Source organism: Idiotropiscis lumnitzeri, chromosome 22 (assembly GCF_059441095.1).
Source record: "Idiotropiscis lumnitzeri isolate Australia: NSW breed Sydney's pygmy pipehorse chromosome 22, RoL_Ilum_1.0, whole genome shotgun sequence".
NCBI lineage: Eukaryota > Metazoa > Chordata > Actinopteri > Syngnathiformes > Syngnathidae > Idiotropiscis > Idiotropiscis lumnitzeri.
The window spans coordinates 4,432,250-4,450,668 of NC_142412.1; the positions used below are offsets into that span (position 1 = coordinate 4,432,250).

At 41.5% G+C, this 18,419-nt stretch overlaps 1 long non-coding RNA gene across 1 annotated transcript; it reads right to left on the reverse strand.

The window, feature by feature from the left end:
* Positions 1 to 630: 630 nt before the first annotated feature.
* Positions 631 to 1,777, reverse strand: LOC148316157 (uncharacterized). The gene is made up of 5 exons (XR_015840264.1): positions 1,389 to 1,777; positions 1,116 to 1,201; positions 899 to 1,019; positions 777 to 818; positions 631 to 669 (listed from the first exon to the last, which is right to left on the reverse strand). It is a non-coding gene; the product is annotated as an uncharacterized LOC148316157 (long non-coding RNA).
* Between the last annotated feature and the right edge of the window lie 16,642 nt (positions 1,778 to 18,419).

Below are 18,419 nucleotides of genomic sequence, written 5' to 3' on the forward strand. Positions count from 1 at the left end.
GAACTGCTCTTTCTCCAGAATGACGAACCTATTAAAAGTATAGAACAGTAAAATTATAACAGTTACTGGCTTTACAAAACAAGATGTGTTTAATGATGAGCTACTCGCCTTTTCTTTTCAAGAAATAGAAATGGTCTGAAGAAGATAGAAAACAGACTTGACTTGATCCTTAGGAGAACATGTTGCCATGGTCTTTCTAAACGTGTCAGCAAGTCCTTCCTTCATCAGGCTTACACGGCCACATCTCATCGAGCGCTTGTACCAGGGTGAGTGAGCTTCCATCCACCTTCTTTGTCTAGACAAATGGAGCAGGTGGACCCGCAGGCAACGTGAAGAATGTCTACAAAAAAAATAAATAAATAAAGGAAGTGGTGAGGACAAATGCTGATAATGAAATCTTTAATTGTGTAGAATGTTTCCTGACAAAGTTTTTGACGGCCACTTACACAAGAAAGAAGTGAAGTCCTGCACGGTTGCCACCCTGGTTTTGCAGTCAACGTTACTTGATGTACGTGTTTTGGCGCCTCCAAGACTTGAAGCCCAAGCAGGAATTAGAAGGCCTCTGCTGTTTAGGCTCTCTCCCACACGGTTAACCTTGCGACCCATTTTTTTGGGGGGCGGGGGTGGGGGGGCAGAAGGATGGATTTGTGAAAAGTAAGGAGAAAAGCCCTTAAAAAGGAGAGAGTGGGAGGACAATAATTTTTAGGAATAAGGATGGAGGGACGGGTGCCCAGGATGCAGCTGTAGAACGATCTGACAGAATTCGGTGCTGCTACCTCCATTCTGGGAAAAACCACTCTTTCTCCAGAAGTAAGAACCTGTCCAAAGTGGAGAAAAGTAAAATTACAACATTTACTGAATTTAAAGAGAAAGATATGTTTAATATTGAGTTATTTACCTTTTCCTTTCAATAAATAAAATGGCCTCATCGAGTGCTTGAACTGAGGTGACTAAACTTCCATCTCTTCCGCGTCTTGACAAATGCAGCAAGTGGCGCCGCAGGCAACGTGAAGAACATTCTAACACGAAAAATAAAGGAGGTGTCAAAACAGAAGCTGAGAAAGATGTCAAATTATGGGCAATGTTTCCTGACAAAGTTCTTCTCGGCCACTTACAGAAGAAGGAAGAGAAGTCCTGCATGGTCGTCACCCTGGTTTTGGAGTCAGTCCTTGTGGTACGTGCTTGGGCGCCTGTCTTTTGTCTTTTGGTAGAGAAAAGGCAGACAGACGCAGGATCAGTGAGTCGAAATTTACGTGACGCGGCAAAGGGCTGAGACAGGCTTGGCTATGACTCCTAATCCATTCAAATATGATCATCATTTTATATTCTAAAATCACTTTACATTTAAGTAATGTACAATAATGTACAAAAGATCAGTACACACATACCTGTGTTGTTTGGTGTCTAAGGTTTTTTTTTTTTAAGTTGCCCTCTTGGGATTTAAGATCAGGGGATGTCGTTAATATTTGTCAATTGTGGGCACGTCAAGCCCTTTGAGAAGTCGCTGTGAGTCGGGGCTATCAAAATAAATTTGACAAGACTTGATTTTCTGCAGAACAAAGACCTGTTAAAGGTAGAGGAGAATAAAATTACATTTACTGTCTTTACAAGAAAAGATATGTTTAATGATGTTTTACTCACCTTGTCAGTGTTCCGTCCTCATCCCATGCCAATGACAAGGATGATTGAAATGTTAACAAAAACGTAAAAAATCCAACAACTCTCTCCCCTTCCTCGACTTCACTTTCTTTGACCCTCGACTCCACTTTCTTTGACCCCCGACTTCACTTTCTTTGACCCCCGACTTCACTTTCTTTGACCCCCGACTCCACTTTCTTTGACCCCCGACTCCACTTTCTTTGACCCCCGACTCCACTTTCTTTGACCCCCGACTCCACTTTCTTTGACCCCCGACTCCACTTTCTTTGACCCTGGACTTCACTTTCCTTGACCTTCCACAAACTGTTCAACTTCCTTAATTCCCATTCTCTCCCACTCCTCCCAAAGCTCTTCTGCCACTCACTTTCTCATTCACATGCAAAACCATCTTCATTCCAAATCCCATCTCAAAATCTCGTACCAACTGTAATCTATGACACCTTTTAATCATTTAAATCTCACTCCATATTGCTTTACTTACTGATTTATTTCATTATTTGGATATGATTTATCTGAAATTTGCTAGTACTGAATAATGATAAAAGTTAAAAAGTCATCCTTATGTCAACCAAACTTCTTCCACTGATTTTTTCTTTTTCATTTTTACGTGTCCGAAAAGACTATTGAGATTCTCAGCATTGATCAGTCTGCGCAGTCTATGACACCTTTTAATCACATTTAAATTTCAATCCATATTGCTTCACTTAATGTTGTATTGCATTATTTGGATATTATTTATCACAGATTGTTAAAACGGTACTAGCAAGATATAATAATATAAGTAAAAATTGCATCCACTCTCTCTCTCTCTCTATTGGTCCAACTTGACTTCTTTCACAAACTGTTTCCTTAATTTCCTTTGTCTCTCGCTCCTCCAAAAGCTCTTCTATTACACACCTTGTAGTTCACACGCTAAACCATTTTTACCCCAAATCCCATTCCATCAAATGACAAAATCTCAAACCAACTGTAAGCTATGTCGCACTAAAATCTCAATCCATATTGCTTATATTCCATGTGGTGGTTATGATTTATTGGAGATTTAAGATAGAGTTGGAGTTATGAGTACTATGAACAAATTTGTATTGTATTGCATAAAAAAATTAAAGTTAAAAGGCCACCACCACTCTCTCTCCCCTTAATTCGCTCTCAAAATTCCTTCCAATGTCAACCGAACATCTTGCAATAATTTTTTTGCTTTTGTGTTTAATTATTACTTCTCCCGGTAAGACATTTGAAATTTTCATTTGCAGCATTGATCATCTTACTTAATTACATCTTACATTGCTGGTGTCGGAACAAAACCTCCTGTTAAAAAAATTTGTGTATTTAATTTTGTTTTTTACACAAATTTATTGGTCAGTCCCCATATGGGACCGTTTTATTTTTTTCAACAAGTTGTTGACCAGACCAAGTGTTTGAAATGGCTTGCTGTCTATGACAACGCAACAAACGTTGTTTTTTTGGGTGCCCTGAAAAGTAAAGGTTTTGGAGATGGGAGGTTTCCACCCGGCACCAGCGTTATGTTTCACATATTGCGCAATTGTCACCACAGGTACCATTTCATTTCAACATCAACATGTCAGCAGCATCATCTAAATATCATCCATCTCTCCCATATTATAATATACTTACAACACCTTGCAGATAGAGCTCAATTCGAATTTTTTTCTGAATACTGTAATTACTTACCGATCACAGCTTAAAACACAGAAGACAGGATTGTGATAGCTGTAGTATGTTCGCAATACACCTGAATGAAGAGCACACTTGGGGCGAGAGACAAAAATGAGGTCAAGCAGTGTGTTTTTGTCAGTGGTAGCAGTAGTTATGAGTTGCGTGAAACCTTTGGAGAGAAACAGTTCAAGAATGGGCTTGTACGAGGATGAAAGCACATCTTCATTGAAATCTCCACATACTAAAATCTGATGATGGTCCATCATTGCAAGGCACTGTAACAAACTTTCCAGGTTAGGCAGAAATGAGCGTAGACTGTGTCCAGGGGGTCTGTAAACAGCAGCAATCAACATATTGGTGGGAGCTTCAAGTTTCACCACAACAAATTCGAGATCGGTCACACCCTGAATGTATTTCTTTTCCTGGGCCGTGATGTGACTTTTCACACAAATACCTACGCCACCACCAAGTTTTGTTGCCAAGTCTGGACAGTTTGAAAAAGAAACGCCTCGATTCCGGTGAAACATTGTGTAGCCTTCCAAGGAAGAATTTCCTGCAGCCGCCGATCCCTGGATGTGTGTTTCTGTCAAGCACAAAATATCAGCGAAATACAGTTCGTGGTGAGACACCATATCTTGCGCATGACAAGACAGTCCTTCTGTGTTGTGATGGATGATGACCAGGTTGTTAGTGCCATCTACCGTCGACATCACCTGAAGGAGGGGCATCACACCGTCTAAAGAAGCCTCTGTCATCTCAGCAAGAGCAGCGGTTATTTCTGGATTAGCATGAATCCTTCTCTCATCCATATACATAATATGCAGACCACTGAGAGAAGTCACTCTACTCAGAGCTACGTACCCCATGCCATGTTCAAAGACACCTTTCAGGGACACTGCTGCTTGGGACGTCGTCATACCTTGTACCTTATGAATGGTGCATGCAAAGGCAAGTTTAATGGGGAACTGCAAACGCACCACTCCAGGCTTCTTCATCTTCTCTTCCTGTCTGTCAATGTACACAGGGTTAAGAGCAGTACTAGTGTTTGACACATGATCGAGTTGCAACCAGAGTTTCTGAACACGTGCTTCATCGGGGTAATTCACCATGTTGACCACTTTTGCAAACGTGCCATTGCACAGACCTGCTTGAACATCAATATTGCGTGTGATCATAACACGAGCACCAATCGCAACTTTAATGGAGTCCGGTAACTCACTCTTAGCTCCTTGGAAGGGGATCGCTTGTCTCGCCATTCTGCCAGTTCGTTGGTCTTTCTTGTAGTCGTCCGCATCAATTTTTACAATGTCCCTGTGAAGCAGACTCAACATCTCGGAATTATGAGCATCTACCTGTTTATTGGTGGCGTAAACGTGCAGTATGTGCTTTGGACACTTTTCTGGAGGAGTGTAAGTGGTTGCAAGCAAAGCTCTGTCGAGACCTGACAGTTCATCAGACTTCTCTTTGACGCGGAGTCGATTCAGCAGCTCGGCAAAAGCGACGTCATCTTTCTGCCTCATGATTTCGGTCAGTGTGATCATTTGGAAGTTGTCACGCCAGTGGTCGAGCCTAGAGGGATCATATACGCACAAAGGCTTGGACTGTCTCACAGGAGGCAGCTGATAAAAATCGCCAACAGCAAGCACAGACATGCCACCGAAAGGTAAATCGATCCCTTTGATTTGTTTCAATCTATTGTTCACATATGCAAAGAGGTCTTTGGACACCATGGAAATCTCGTCGATGATGAGTATTTCTGCGATCGACAGCTCCGCTCTGACTTCGTCCAGTTTATTGCCCAGGCCGTGGTACGGGGGTTTCAGACTTCTCGGCAGTTTCAGCAGGCAGTGCAAGGTTGTCCCGGAAATATTGAAAGCTGCCGTTCCTGTAAAAGCTGCGAGAATAACAGTCGACTTGGAAATGTCTGCTTCCTCAGCCAGTCGCGGGAGTCTGCGCAGTATTTTCGTCGCCTCTGCGTGGATACATTTTATTAAATGTGACTTACCAGTGCCAGCACCACCACTGATGTAGTAGTAGAACTGCTGCGGCTTCAATCCACACACGCGTTTTATGCACCATTCTCTTACCATGTAGAAGACGCACGCTTGCTTTTGGTTCAGGCTCCGATACATACCGCGCAACACTGTTGGATCAATGGCAGCAACCTCTGTCGCAACTGACATTTGTGGTGCGTCTGACCTGTCGTAGTCGGGGACATTGTCCTCCACGTCGTTGGGTTCATCTCTCGCTTGGAGTTCCTCGATGCATTCGAGTCGTTGCAACTCACTTTCAGGAGCCAGGTGACACCACTCATTGATGACGAGTCCACTTTCCTCCACCTCCTGGATGGCATTGTCAATGTCTTTCTTGTGTTTCTCGTACCTTTCTCTGCTTCTGTTGACGATTTCAAACACAGGCTCTGCATATTCAGCATACGGCAACTGCACACAGGCGTGATCGTGAAACATTTGGTATGTAGGAAAACGTGGGGATTTCAACTGGCAGTCAGCACGGTGAGGCAGGTACAGCTTGAGCAAGGCACAGTAAAATTCCTCCGGATTTTTATTCTGTGAGAAATTGCAGTATTTGATGACAGCGGGGTTTCCTGTTCTTTTCTGCACAAAGCCCATGTCATTCAGCAGAGGAAAAACATTTTTACCTTTTCTTTGTTTGCCGTAGACAATTCTGCACGTTGCTGCAAAATCAGCCATGCACATTACCTCAAATTCTTGCGTCTGAGGTCTGCATTTATATTTGTCAGGCAAGCCGGACATCCACACTTCGACAGACTCCTGTGTTTTGCCCTCGAGGTGTGAGAGAGGAAAACTCATCTTCAGCGCATTGTCACTCGTCTGCACAAATACCACACTGCGAGAGGACTGTCTCATATGCAACCCGCATGCTCGTGCGACACACTCTTGAGCACTCACCTCTCTTTTCTTTGAATACGCTTGCATTATTTGTTTCATTTCATCGCAATCATTGACATTTTCATTACGGGAGTTTTCAATAACCGATTTCAGATACTGGCTCAGACCGTGTTCAGCTTTGCTAATGTAGCTGCAGATGTATGCGATGCAAGAGTAAGCATTCAAGATGTATTGGATGTCCAGATTACCGTCCCAGGCAAGAAGCAGATGTCGGTTGTAGTTGTTGACCCAGCAGTCTTTTGGATCTCGCTTCAGCACAACGGAAGTCTTGGAGGCGGTCATGTGCAGGCATTCCATGTACTCATCACCGGTGAGCGCACATTTGGCCAGTAGCTGCGGCAAGGTCAGCAAAGACGTCTCAGGTTCATTCAGAAGACGCTGAACACAAACAAGCTTGGCATTTGACAAAGACTGCTTCTCTTTGTGCTGCTCTTTATTTCGTTCATCACAATCGGCCGGACGAATGATCGTTGTAGTTTCGCACGGTTGTTTGGGAAAACCAAAACGGCAGTTTGCACCAAGGGTTTTGACACAGGTTTTTGAGTGGGTTTTACTGTGCATCTGAACTTCGGTGACCTTCTTGTACAGTTCTGGATCCTTCTCCGGGTCTGGCAGCTCAGCTGTAATGTATTTGGACACAAAATGACAAATGGCTTGATCTGAGGCATCGTCAAATACCGGTGCGCCTTCAACCCATACGAGGCAATGAATGTGAGGACTTCCTCTGTGCTGGAACTCTAATCTGTAAAAATAGTCAACAACTTTACCAATCGGTTGTGCCGGAGACAGGATCAGATCTCGGAATAGAGCTTCCACACGTTTGTCAAACATGCGCATAGTCGTCACAGGATTGCTGCGTAGGATTTCACACTTGGTGGCCCAGTCGAGTTCAGCAAAATTCACATGCTCACCTTGTTGCGCTTTAATGGCAGTGATGACCTCCGGCCAACGCATTTCAGCAGCAGAAAATGTGCAGAAGAACGTGGGTGTGCCCAGCTGTCGGATCATGGCAAAAAGATCTTTAGTGGTTCTTTCCCAATAGGCTGGCGTGCCTCTCAAAGGCGTCATGAAGCGGACCGCGTCTTTGCTGCGCACCAGTTTTTCAACTTCACGCTTATCCTGTAACATGGCATTGTTTATTCTGCGACCATCTCTGGTAAAAGGTTTACCTTTGCGGAGCTGAATTCTCATGCTTGACGTCGCCTGGTAGATTTCTGTAACAAACTGAGCGAAGAACAAGTAGGTTGCATCTCTTGCAAAACGTTCATCCACGCAACACAGCCGTGTCTTGAAATATTTGCTTGGTGTGAGTTTGATTTGTCTCTCTTCATCAAGCGTGTTTTGCCCTGTTGGAAACTGAACCGGAAATGCCATGGCCTCAAGTTTAGGAGTCTTGAAAAAGCTTACCGGGTTATTTCTTTCAGCAGGAGCAACAGAGTAAATTCCCTCGGTAAAACTCAGAATCTCCTCTGACACGTCATTTGGTTGGAGACAAGATTCAAGGATGACGCCGCCATTTGGTTCATCGCCTTCTTCCGCATTTGGTTGTGGCTGCTGATTGAGACTTTTAACATTTTGTGACTCACAGTTTATTTCACAAAGTGCATCACTCTCAAATTGGTTTATCGCCACCAGATCTTCCGCATTGTAGTCACTTTCATGCATTTCATCATCATCAGAGCTACTCTCATCATCAGTGAGGGTCGGGTCGCAAAGGTCAGCATCATCGCGAATGGTAATGTCTCTGTACTGCGGATGAATTTGCTTCAGTGTTACCAGAGCACTTACCAGGTTCGACCAAGTCACAGTTTGAAAGAGCTGATGGCCTTTGTAGGAAAGCCGTCTCTTCAGTTTCACTCTCAACATCTGTGACCGACTTCTTAGTCTCGGCAGGGCATTGACCGTCTCTTGTACTTCTGATGGCACACACACAACATTCCCTCGAATGGCACGTTGTTGACCTTTCGGAAGAGGGACAATTTTGGCAAATGATATACATTTAGAAATGAGGTGTCTCTCCAGTATGTTCAAACCACACAGTTCATTTGGAATATCTACAAGTGCGAGATTGTTCGCCACAGCAAGTGCTGGCATTTTACCGTCTTTGAGATGATCATAGCAAGTATGACATATCCACTCTCTTTTTCTTTCAGCTGGTACTCTGCATGAGGCCTTACATTCGAGAGTACATATATGAACAAACTTTGCCGTCAGGCAACGTTCGACAATATGCTTATGTTTCTTATAAACACGACGCTGACAAGAGCGAACCTGGTTAGGAAATAATGCTCTGTGGCAAACGGTGCAGACAAATGTGGGTCCATTCTTAATTTGGGTTTTGAATAGCTCAACAGCTTTCATGATTTCACAGTCACTTCTCTCGCTAAGTAGTTGGCTTATGACTATGTACTTTTGCAAAATCTTACTTGCTTGGCGCAGTGTATTCGTCCTCAATAAATCATATTTTCTTTTCATTACACGTCTCATGATTCCCTTATGCTTTGCTCTGAATTCAGGGTTGTTTGAATAACGTTGCGTAATGTAGGAGCGCTGTCTTGTTTTAAACCCAAGATCATCACGATAACGTTGCGTAATGTAGGAGCGCTGTCGTGTTTTAAACCCAAGATCATCACGATAACGTTGCGTAATGTAGGAGCGCTGTCGTGTTTTAAACCCAAGATCATCACGATAACGTTGCGTAATGTAGGAGCGCTGTCTTGTATTAAACCCAAGATCATCACGATAACGCTGAGCGAAGTGGGAAAGCTGTCTTGTTTTAAACCCAATATCGTCACGATAACGTTGTGTAATGTAGGAGCGTTGTCTCATCTTAAAACTGCCATCTGTCTGATAACAATGTGAAAAACGTAAACGTTTTTTCATCCTAAAGTCACGATCAGTCATGTAACGGCGTGTATAATTGGACTTTTGTTTTACACGAAACTGAATGTCTTGTTCATAACGAGTTGTATTGTAACACCTTTTTCTTTGTCTTAGCTCTACATTTTGACAGTATTTTTCCTTTTGTTTCATGTTCTTATTTAATCTCTTCGGTTCCTGTTCAGCACTACTCCTTTTAGATTTATCAATCTTTTCCTGTGCCTTCATTCGCCTTTGAAATTTCCTGCGACTTGATTTCTGAATTTGTGACACACGTCGTAGCTGTTTACCTGTTGTGGCAATAACCATTTCAGTGTCATCTCTCAAGTCATGGCCGTGGCGTTGTTCACCATCATGTGGCATAGACTCGCTCATCTCCAAACATGAGTTAGTCTCACCAACTTCTTCGCTTCCGGTATCGTCAATGGTCGAACTCACAGGGGGTACAAATGCACATGGCGCCACCTCATGGACATCTGCAGGAACATCAACGGGCTCAAAACGAACCGGTACAAGCTCGTACGGAGTATCGCCTGAGCACATGAAGCTAGTGTAAGCAAGCATCAATTTAGCTGTCAGGTCATTCAAAAATGTGAAAATCGCCATGACAGCTGTGCCATTGTCAGCATGAAGGCCATCACGTCCTCTGGAGTGGGGATCGAAGTAGCCGTACCTGCCTTGGTTATCTCGGAAAACAGAAATGCACAGTAAATTCATAATTAGAAGAGCATAATTGACCTCTGATGTCAAGCACTGAAGTCTGTCACAAAGGTTCAGATACAGCGGATCACCACAGAAAGAAGTGAACAAACCACACAGCGATTGACTCTGTATTAACACATGTTGTTTACTAAAACCATTTACCATCGCTGGAAGCTCATCTGCTGTCAAAAAATTGTTTACGAAGCGTCCTTCGGTTCTCAATACAGACACGGTACGTGTGTACAGTTCATTGCCGCGACAGAGAACAGCATCCAGGTCAGAGCTCATCAGGTTATTCAACTCTTGCAGGAAAGCCAGAAATGTAACAGAATTAGCAACACATTGACTGTTTCTGGATTCGCCATACCTTGGATCATTTTGGCTGTGCGATGCCAACACATATGTTACAGACGCTTGTTGCACACCAGACCGGATTACTTGCAGAGGTTGATCAGTCGTCTCACCGCTCTCAAATTGTGAATCAGCAAGGAAATCATTCTCAATTTGTGAATCAGAATGGAAAACATTCTCAATTTGTGAATCTGCATGAAAATCATCTTTCTCAATGTGTGAATCAGCAAGGAAAACACTCTCAATTAGTGACTCTGCATGAAAATCATCTTTCTGAATCTGCGAATCACCTGTGTCATCAACATTCGCAATCGGTGAATCAGCTTTGTCGTCAGCATTCTCAATCGGTGAATCAACCTTGTCAGCATTCTCCATCTGTGAATCATCATTCTCACTCTTGGTATCATCTTTCGCACTCTTGGTATCATCTTTCGCACTGGTATCATCTTTCGCACTGGTATCATCTTTCGCACTCTTTGTAGCATCACTTTCCATCTTTGTATCATTGATCTCTGTATCATTGTATTCAATATGAAAAAAGTCCCTCTGAAAGTGTGCTTGCGCACGGTCGTCCATTGCATAGCCGTCGTCACTCTGAAAAAAGTCCCTCTGAATGTGTGCTTGCGCACGGTCGTCAGTCTTGTCCTCGAATTGTGCAATGGCACTGTGGGCACGAAAATCATCAGGCTGTGCAAGAGGTGCTTGGGAGCTCTGCCCTTTGGCACGTTTCTCCCAGCTCAACTTGAGAGCCTGTGATTTCTTCCCTTTTCGTGGCATAGTCTGAATCTTAATAGGGTTAGATAGAAAGAAGGCAGGGACAAAAGTTGGAGCAGACACAAAGAAGGGCGATGAGGGGTCTGGTAGTTCTCCTGCAGAAAAAGAGCACAAGTGTTAAGACCATTTACAGAGAGTTTGACATGAGTATAATTTATAAAACTCTACATTGGAGAGATTAGGTATATTGCTTCAAGTCTTTTTGCACTCATTTTTAATTCCCAACACTTGTACACAAGAGGCTAATGAGTCGGAAGAATACAGACAAGTACAGCTGTGAGTGCCAGGGGGCAACTTTAAAGCGTTGTGGTTATTTTACAAGTATTTCACTAATCACTCAAAACATTTGGCTATAGTATAATAACACGTCAACTGAAACCTCTAATCCTGATCTTATTACGGTGCTGTAACCGTCGACCCTCTACTACCAAACTGCAACATGAATTATAATTTATAAAATAAAGTTAAGAACATTAATGATGGCACAGCCGCATTTTTCAAAATGAAAAGCATTACCAGAAACCATAAAGAAAGTCACGTCATAATGTGTGCTTTCTCATATACTACTCAAGGCCAATTATATGCACATAAACGTTAAATATAGAAAGCGTATCAATATCACAATCTTCAAAATCCATACCAATTTTTTCCAATATTGCGTAGCCCCAACTTTTAGAGACTTCTTCCCTTTCACTTTAACCAGAACACTAGCTCTACATGACTTTGAAGATTTGGAAAGTTTCACATCCATTTCAACACATTCGCTCAGATGTACCTCAGGTATGGATGAGCACAGATTGTTTACATCATAGAAGGAAAAGAAAACGCATTGTTACAGTTCAGCATCACTATCAGGTATGAATGAGCACACATATTTTCATAATAAAAAAAAGGGGGGGCATTAGGATGTTTCAGCATCACAATGAGTACTTTTTAGAGAACACTGGCAATCCATGGCTCCTTGAGTAAATATCAACAAAATACTGCCGGCCACAGGGCATAATTGCCGAAATAAGGGGTTCCTAAATCGCAGCCCAGGTTCAACCTGCCTACACATTTTGCCAGGCACGGACGGTGAAAAATGCCAGAGACACGTCATGATTTTTTTGTCAGTCTGGCCATGCCAAGACTAATACATGCATAGAACATGAGATTCTATTCCACCCTATCCTTTACATTTTAGAATATCTGTGTTCAATTGCATTTCATAGTTAGCTGCGCAGAAAAAGCACAAACAGAGTAGGACGGATGTGTGCCACGGCAGCTCGACCCCACTGGCTGCTCTTGTCAGACAGCCCCCCCTGCCCGCTCCATGGTGGGAAGCGCAGGCTGCAATGGACTGGACGTTCCCATGGATCTCCCCAGCTGCGGCGGCTGCCCTTTGTCAGGTCAGTGATCCTGACCAGATCTGCCCCCTTAGAACAGGTGTGGCTCTGTATCCGATGCCAACATTGAGGCAACACGTTAAACTGGAACTAAAACAGTGAGTCCAGAGACATACACAAATATCCACCTGATACTTAGTTAATAGCTTATCCATGAATACACACACATACAGGATATGTTTTATGTATACTGTTTAGATTAAAAATATGTTGCTTGCTTGCCCTTAAAATGCAATGTCGTTTTTGTCATATTTTTTTTCCAAAAACAACATTACATAAGCCCAAACAATGGTCTTTATCATGCTTTAAGTAAATGCAGCATTATTTTCTTGAGGTTCTAAAAAATAACGCCCTCAACACAAAATATTTAAATTATACAAATATACTGCTTAAGAACAGACCTTTGAGTAACTAATAGAAAATTTAACAAACAGCAAAAGTTGAGAAATAAAATAACAGAAGTTCATGATTTTTTATTTAATTTATAGGGTAGAAATTATAGATTATGCGTAGCTTTCTGGAAAACAAATGTGAGAAAAAGCGAGATAATGGGGCCTAACATGTATCGACAGAATAAGATGGCGGTTGACGTTGTTAACACATGGCATAGTTTGCACACAAAAACCACATAGTACAATGTAGAAATGATAAATTTACAATAGAATGGCAGCTAAGTGATAAGCGCACACGATCTTTAGCGTTTATGGTAGATTGGAGCAGTATAAATTGAGCACTTAAAATGAATATATCAGACAGAAGAAGACAAACAAGTATACTTACGTCGGATCGAGCGAGGAAGAGCGAACACTGAACCGGAGGCAGAGTAAGATCGTCTGCTGCGTTCACGGGTCATCGGAAAGAGCAAAAGTTGAGAAATAAAAGAACAGAAGTTCATGATTTTTTATTTAATTTATAGGGTAGAAATTATAGATTATGCGTAGCTTTCTGGAAAACAAATGTGAGAAAAAGCGAGATAATGGGGCCTAACATGTATCGACAGAATAAGATGGCGGTTGACGTTGTTAACACATGGCATAGTTTGCACACAAAAACCACATAGTACAATGTAGAAATGATAAATTTACAATGGAATGGCAGCTAAGTGATAAGCGCACACGATCTTTAGCGTTTATGGTAGATTGGAGCAGTATAAATTGAGCACTTAAAATAAATATATCAGACAGAAGAAGACAAACAAGTATACTTACGTCGGATCGAGCGAGGAAGAGCGAACACTGAACCGGAGGCAGAGTAAGATCGTCTGCTGCGTTTCACGGGTCATCGGAAAGAGCAAAAGTTGAGAAATAAAAGAACAGAAGTTCATGATTTTTTATTTAATTTATAGGGTAGAAATTATAGATTATGCGTAGCTTTCTGGAAAACAAATGTGAGAAAAAGCGAGATAATGGGGCCTAACATGTATCGACAGAATAAGATGGCGGTTGAACGTTGTTAACACATGGCATAGTTTGCACACAAAAACCACATAGTACAATGTAGAAATGATAAATTTACAATAGAATGGCAGCTAAGTGATAAGCGCACACGATCTTTAGCGTTTATGGTAGATTGGAGCAGTATAAATTGAGCACTTAAAATGAATATATCAGACAGAAGAAGACAAACAAGTATACTTACGTCGGATCGAGCGAGGAAGAGCGAACACTGAACCGGAGGCAGAGTAAGATCGTCTGCTGCGTTCACGGGTCATCGGAAAGAGCAAAAGTTGAGAAATAAAAGAACAGAAGTTCATGATTTTTTATTTAATTTATAGGGTAGAAATTATAGATTATGCGTAGCTTTCTGGAAAACAAATGTGAGAAAAAGCGAGATAATGGGGCCTAACATGTATCGACAGAATAAGATGGCGGTTGACGTTGTTAACACATGGCATAGTTTGCACACAAAAACCACATAGTACAATGTAGAAATGATAAATTTACAATGGAATGGCAGCTAAGTGATAAGCGCACACGATCTTTAGCGTTTATGGTAGATTGGAGCAGTATAAATTGAGCACTTAAAATAAATATATCAGACAGAAGAAGACAAACAAGTATACTTACGTCGGATCGAGCGAGGAAGAGCGAACACTGAGCCGGAGGCAGAGTAAGATCGTCTGCTGCGTTTCACGGGTCATCGGAAAGAGCAAAAGTTGAGAAATAAAAGAACAGAAGTTCATGATTTTTTATTTAATTTATAGGGTAGAAATTATAGATTATGCGTAGCTTTCTGGAAAACAAATGTGAGAAAAAGCGAGATAATGGGGCCTAACATGTATCGACAGAATAAGATGGCGGTTGAACGTTGTTAACACATGGCATAGTTTGCACACAAAAACCACATAGTACAATGTAGAAATGATAAATTTACAATAGAATGGCAGCTAAGTGATAAGCGCACACGATCTTTAGCGTTTATGGTAGATTGGAGCAGTATAAATTGAGCACTTAAAATGAATATATCAGACAGAAGAAGACAAACAAGTATACTTACGTCGGATCGAGCGAGGAAGAGCGAACACTGAACCGGAGGCAGAGTAAGATCGTCTGCTGCGTTCACGGGTCATCGGAAAGAGCAAAAGTTGAGAAATAAAAGAACAGAAGTTCATGATTTTTTATTTAATTTATAGGGTAGAAATTATAGATTATGCGTAGCTTTCTGAAAAACAAATGTTTAAATTTAGGCATCCCTGTGATTGTCATCCTATTGCTGAGTCCCCCATCAGAGGAAAAGTTACTTGGAACCCACAGGAAAAACGTTTGTGGACCCCTGGCCAAAGTCATATTCAATATATATGGAAAAAGAAAAAACGTTTTGTTTTTTTTTATTTCTAAACAAGACACATTGATATGTCATACTTTAGTATTTTTCAGAAACTACACATTTGTATTTTTCATTGGGTCAATTTCTTTCCAATCACTTCTTCGCCAATTTATTTTACGCTTTTGTTAAAATACCAGTTACAAACACCAATGTGTGTTCTGAGAATGTAGTTATTGTTTGTTTTCCCAAAACTTTAAAAAAATTACTTTATTATGATATGTTGCCGACGATAACCGCCAAATAGGTTGATCATGTGTAAAATGTCGGCGGAGCTTCACGAAACTAAGCCCTGCATATTAGCTTCTATAGTATGTATGGGAAGCCACTTTTCAGTATGCCAGTTAGCTGTACATCTTTACTCCACATTCCACTGAACACAGCGATACTGTGTAGGTGTTTCTATGGCGAGCTAACTAGGATGTATTTAATACACGAAAGCGATCAAATGGGTGTCTGACACGTTACGACAGAATAAGATGGCGTCTGGTCATAATGGTTCGTGGTCAACACTTACACAACGCTGAAATGATTTTCCAATAACATCATAGCTAATTTATTCGCGTACACAATCGTTAGAGTTTATGGTAGGTAGGAGTAGTATAAATTGAACATTCACAATTATAACTAAAGTGCATCTAATACAAAAAAGCGAGATAGTGGCGCCCAACATGTTTCGACAGAATAAGATGGCGGTGGACGTTGTTAACACGTGGCATAGATTGCACACAAAAACCACATAGTACAATGTTGAAATGATAATTTTACAATAAAATGGCAGCCACGTGATAGGCGCACACGACCGTTAGCGTTTATGGTAGATTGGAGCAGTATAAATTGAACACTTAAAATGAATATATCACACCGAAGAAGACAAACAAGTATTCTTACGTCGGGTCCAGCGAGGAAGAGTGAACGCTGAGCCGGAGGTAGAGTACGATGGTCTGCTGCATTCACGGGTCATTGGAAAGAGGTGTTTTTTTCCCTTTGTGTTGGAGGCGTCGTTTGACTTTTAAATTTACATTTGTAATAATAAATTTAGGTTGTTCCATAATGATCATCCATCATCATTAACCGCCCATTTATGACATAGCCCCACACTATATATACTACTACATAGAGAGTCCGAGCATTACTAGAGTATAGTATTTACAAACGCCTCTTCTCATATCACGTGACCATCTGTCGCGACTCAGTGGCGCTTTACAGCGCCGAGGACGTATTGTGAATGAAAAATATGTATTTTAAGTACGACTTTGAAAGCATTTGCGCCCTCTACACAAGACATATAAGGGTGTCTTTTTGTCTCTATTTTACGACATAGTGTTGCAGAAGGGTCTGCATTGTAATCACGTAATAAAAAGCAACCAGGAGGTGGCAGTGGTGTAAAAGACCCGCCAAGATAACGCTGCAGAAGAAGATTGTAGTTGGGTGGGGGAGGAGTCTTGGAGGAGCTCGAGAAGAGTGTGTACATTGGAGAGCATAAGACATCTCAGTAGCGATGGAAAATAAAAGCAATTTTCCCTCGAGGAATTCTTTTAGGCTAAAAAATAAAAATAAAAGCTTCCAATAAGCATGACAAAGGGGATGGAGTTGCTTTGTATGAGTAATACCTTTACTGGGCGGGTCAAGCATATATTGTGCTAAAGTAGCTTGGGGACGTTGGTGAAAGCAACGTGAGGGACATCTAGTGGACGAAAAAAGTCAAAGCAACCGTATCGCTCAGCAATAATGGTAAAATAAGTATGATGCTATTCAATTATTTTTTTTAAAAAGAATCCTGTCTTAAATTAACTCGTCAATCTCTTGCCTTAAGAAAGTTTTGCTTTCGTAAAGTAATTATGTTGGACATGTGTGCATCAATGTTATGATGAGAGTGCTTGTGACCAGAAATAACAAAAGGACACATTCAGGCATTTATTTGCAATTTTTTTTTATTTAAAAAGAGCAATTTCTCCTCAATAAAAGGTTTAGTTACTCACTTGGTCCATAATGTCAAAAAACGCAAAAATGCTGGTCAGGGTTTTACAAAGTAAAAGTTTTACGATGACTCAATATGGAGTCACTGATGTCGCGGTTAACGCGCCAGACTTCTATACGGGCTCATCGGTTCTGCTCAGTAACATGTCTGCGTGTTCTCTGAAGCTAGCTGGTGACTGGTTCAGGGTGTAGTCTGATTTTCGACCACGTTTAGCTGGCATCGGCTCTAGCACCTCCCTGTGAAGGACAAATGAAGTGGAAGATCACACATAAAAAAGAAATGCAATTGTATTGACTGTTGTGAATATGAAAGTCAAAGCACTGAACAAATATAATTTGTCTTGAATGACAATGAATTATTCTGAATGAAATTAAAAAAAAGAAACAAAACTGATTAACATTGAACAATTCTGAATGATCCTGAATGAAATTAAAAAAAAAATGAATTTCCAAGTTGTTGCCATTGAAAATGAATGGAGAATTTGGGGGGAAAAAATGTGTTTTTGTGGCACCAAATTTGGAAAGAGACCCATACGGCTGGGTACCTTTTATATCAGTGTGGGGGTGAAACGATGGTCTCGGCGTTGCTGGACGAAAATTGGAGGAGTAAACCCATTCCCAAGTTGTTGCCATTGAAAATGAATGGAGAATTTTGGGGAAAAAAATGTGTTTTTGTGGCACCAAATTTGGAAAGAGACCCATACGGCTGGGTACCTTTTATATCAGTGTGGGGGTGAAACGATGGTCTCGGCGTTGCTGGACGAAAATTGGAGGAGTAAACCCATTTCCAAGTTGTTGCCATTGAAAATGAATGGAGAATTTGGGGGAAAAAAAATGTGTTTTTGTGGCAGCAAATTTGGAAAGAGACCCATACGGCTGGGTACCTTTTATATCAGTGTGGGGGTGAAACGATGGTCTCGGCGTTGCTGGACGAAAATTGGAGGAGTAAACCCATTCCCAAGTTGTTGCCATTGGAAATGAATGGAGAATTTGGGGGGAAAAAAATGTGTTTTTGTGGCAGCAAATTTGGAAAGAGACCCATACGGCTGGGTACCTTTTATATCAGTGGGGGGGTGAAACGATGGTCTCGGCGTTGCTGGACGAAAATTGGAGGAGTAAACCCATTTCCAAGTTGTTGCCATTGAAAATGAATGGAGAATTTGGGGGGGAAAAAAATGTGTTTTTGTGGCAGCAAATTTGGAAAGAGACCCATACGGCTGGGTACCTTTTATATCAGTGTGGGGGTGAAACGATGGTC